Here is a 4049-nt window from a genome sequence, read left to right on the forward strand (position 1 = left end):
GAAGAAAACAACTCACACATAATTAAATCTAAACTAATCAAAGCAAAAAAAAAAATAGACATGATCAAAGGAATAAAATAAATAGCTGAGATTAAGATAAAAGAAATCGTTACCAAAGTAATCAGAATAAAGAGTTGAGTTAAGAACAAAGTATAATGTGTAGAGAGAAGTCTAGAGAGAGAAAATAATCTAAGTAGAGAGATACAAGAAATCGTTACCAAAGTAATCAGATTAAAGAGTTGAGTTAAGAACAAAGTATAATGTGTAGAGAGAAGTCTAGAGAGCGAAAATAATCTAAGTAGAGAGATAAAAAAAATTAAAAGGAAGTACTAAAACAAACTTAGACGACGAATAAAACTCCTAATGCTGACACGCACCCGATCGGGCGAGGCACCAACAGATCGAGCGCGCCTTTTCGCCTATAGAGTCTTCTCTCGCGCCCGGCCGGGCACGAGTTTGGGCGACAGCTGATGCTTCATATACTCCGCCCCGCCCGGTCGGGTGCGCCTTCGGGCGGGAGCTCTCTTGGCCGAGCAAGGCCACTTGGGCACAATGGACTCCTCGTTTGGGCTCGTAACTCTGGCCCAAACAAAATATCCTCATTGTATCTTGAATACTCGGTCCAATTGCCTCGAAATCTCAAATACCGAGCCCTTAATCACCGGTTCGATGACTCTAACCGGCCTTGGGCTACGAAGGATGATCGTGCTCCACCAATGTCCGTAGTTGCTCCATGAAAACCCGGGAAAATGCTCCAAAAGTACAATTTCCTACAAAACTCTACCAAAACTACGAAAACACTAGAAAACACCAATTAGTAATAAAAGTGGCTCTAAAGAGCCAAAAACACTACTAATTATGACCAAGGGACAGGGGTAAAATACTATATAAATTAGACACGTCAAACTCCCCCAAGCCTAACCTTTGCTTGTCCCTAAGAAAAGAGCTCATCAATGAACATATAAAACATGCCTCACCCCAAATAAACAAATCAAGCACAAACGACTCAAGGCAAATCTAATAAACATGCTTCAATATCAATCAATCTCATTCATCCAATCACTCACATTCCCCAACAATTGTCAAATAGAGCAAACCACAAGAGCATATAGAATTCAAGACTAGAACTCACACACTCAACTCTCATTTATGTGGCGAGTAAAAGATGTACTCGATCGCTCTCCATCCCAACCCTTTTATGTGAACAATGCCCTCCTAAACTCACAACACTCGTGTATTTAAAAAGACATACACTCAACCTAGTAGTCGACTCGGAATATGTCAAGTCAAAACTTGCATTGATAAGCAACACTTTCACGTCCACACAACTCTATGCATAAGGTCGAAAGGTCTTTAAAGCTTGTAATGTAAGGCTAGGGTAAAGGGTAGGAAATATTTGGGAACGTATGCGAGAAAAGCTATGCTTAAAGGGAGCCAAATAATAATAAAACCAAGGTTAAAAATAAATAATGACCAATCATCTCCAACATACTCAACTTCAACAAAGGTTCACCAAATACAGCTCCAATCATAATAAACAATCCCAACTGTTTAGGGTAATTTTACCCCGCCATGTGGACCAACCAGAGGGCGACACGTGTCAGCCCAAGGATGGTCCAAAGTGGACCTATCCCTGCTTGACACGTGTCATCCCAGATATTTGGGGAAATGACGGCCTTCAGGCCCAAATCCCGAGAAAGCCACAATGCGGCGCAGCCCACCACTAATTAGGGTTCTGTGACCTAATCAGGGGCACAATTCCCAAGGACCCTATAAATAGGGAGATTCCCCTCTTTTGGAGGGCACGTTTTTCCATTTATTACAAATTGTCCCTTTGATAGAGACAACTGAGCTAGAAATCCAAGCAGATCCCCACCTAAATTTCCGCACCTTTTTCTCTCCTTTCAAGTTACTAACTTGATCGTCGGAGGCGGAGCACCTACCAACAGGTGTCTCCGTTTGTCTTGCATGTACAGGCCGCTTACTTCTATACCAATTCTTAACTCTACTTCTCTACGTCCGGTTACTCAGACTAGTAACCAAGAGGACTTACAGCCGGTTATTCAACCGGAAGGTTTTGAAATCCCTCAGCCTCCGCCTCAGCCTCAGCCAGAGGTGTTCACTGAGGAGGAGGAAGAGGAAGACAATGATGTGGAGACCTACATAACTAAGGATGGCTCCCTCATCTCTAAATCCATTCGTTCCAGAGATCAACTGGAGCAAAATCTAGACCAGGCGGGCCCAAGCAGGCGCTCCTCTGGAAGGCCAGAAGGGGAAACCCATAAGGCAAAAGGTCAAGCCCTAGTCACCCAAGATGAGCTCATGAAATTCATGACTTCTTTCAAAGATGAAATCAAGGCCATGATCAACCAAAACAAGGCAGGCTCTAGCAAGAGTTAGCCGGCTAAAAAGACTCCAATGATGGGAAGAAAAAGACGCCGGTCAAGGACAGGCAGCCAACTCCTCATCCAAAGGAGAAGGCAGCCGCAAAACTTGACTAGTCTAAGATTCTGATGCCCCAGCGACCCCAGCCGGAGGCTCAAAAGGCGTCTACCTTCGATGCTAGACATGTCATTAATCGGAGGAGACAGCAACAGTTTGAGTCAGCTTCTACCTCCAGCTTTCCAGACAACTTCAAGGAAGCTTCTGCAAGGAATTCTATGTCCTTGCATGAGAGTCGGACAGGCGGTAAATCCGTCAACACCGAACCTCAACTGATGATAGGGTCTATGCCATACGCACCCCAGGCGCAGTTTGGGCAATATGGCCTCCAGTTCATGCAGCCACCCCCATTCGGAGGTCAGGCGGCATATACCAATGTCCAGCCACTGGACTGGCAGCTGCGGCTGATGAGGCTAGGCGAACAGCCGTTTGCCTTTGCAACCAATATAACCGAGGCGTCTCAGCCGTCCAAGGTAAAGAATGTGTTGGTGGGCACCTATGATGGTACCACCAACCCAGAAGACCACCTGATGGCATACACCAACCTCATGTGCTTACAGGGTTGGGACGATGCCACCTGGTGTCTATGTTTCCCGGCTACACTGAAGGGCATTGCCCAACAGTGGTTTAGCAACTTGCCAGCCGGCTCAATTGATTGCTTAAAGAAGCTAGCCTTCATGTTTGCCACCAACTTCTCAATGAACATCCCTGCTAAGAAAACGAGCCTTGATCTGAGCACTGTTAAGCAGGGTAAGAGAGAAGGGCTACGCTCATATGTCAGGCGGTTCAACCTGGTCAGAATATAGATCCAGGGACTGTCTGACGAGGTAGCTTTTACGGACTTTTTCAAGGGTCTGAAGGACGGGTCAGCTTTTAAGTTTGACCTCGTCCGAAAAGGGGCATTTACGCTACAGGCGGCCCTGAAGGAGGCGGAGAGCTACATACAAGCTACCGACCTCTGCACGCCTGGTAGCCAGTTAGACTCTAAGAAGTCTGACAAACAAAAAGAAAGCCGGTCAGCTCAGTCGGGTAATAAAAAAGAAGAGAGCATAAAGAGAAAAGAAGTCTGGGCGGTTAGTGATTCTGACCAGCCGTCCCAGAAGAAAAAGAGAGAGTTTAAACCGTACGTCCCCAAGTACGAGTTTAACAAAGACTGCAACTCCATCCTCATGGAGGTAAAGGACCAGCTGTCTATTGAGAAGCCGAATCCAATGAAGAGTTCCGTCCAGTCACGGAACAAAAATAAATTCTGCCAGTTCCATGAGGAGGTTGGCCATGACACCAACGACTGCTTCAGTCTACAGCGGACGTTGGATCGTCTGGCTGACAAAGGGCTTCTAAAGTCCTACATTTCTAAGTCCCCAGCCGGGGAAAAGAAGAAGAACAAGGGTCAGTCCTCCAAGGCTACCCCCCAGCCTACTAGTAGTTCGGATACCGACAAGGATCCGGTCTACACTATAGCAGGCGGGTTTTCATGTGGTGGCCCTACTATCCGGGGCACCAAGAGCCATCTTCGAAAAATGGACAAGGGTGATGATGAGCAGGCGTCTGCTTCTTCCACCTTCCCAGACGTCCTCATAACTGAGAAGGACAGGGGCAGCGTCCGC

The sequence above is a fragment of the Chenopodium album genome, chromosome 24, assembly GCF_948465745.1.
Source record: "Chenopodium album chromosome 24, dcCheAlbu1.1, whole genome shotgun sequence".
In the NCBI taxonomy this organism is placed as follows: domain Eukaryota; kingdom Viridiplantae; phylum Streptophyta; class Magnoliopsida; order Caryophyllales; family Amaranthaceae; genus Chenopodium; species Chenopodium album.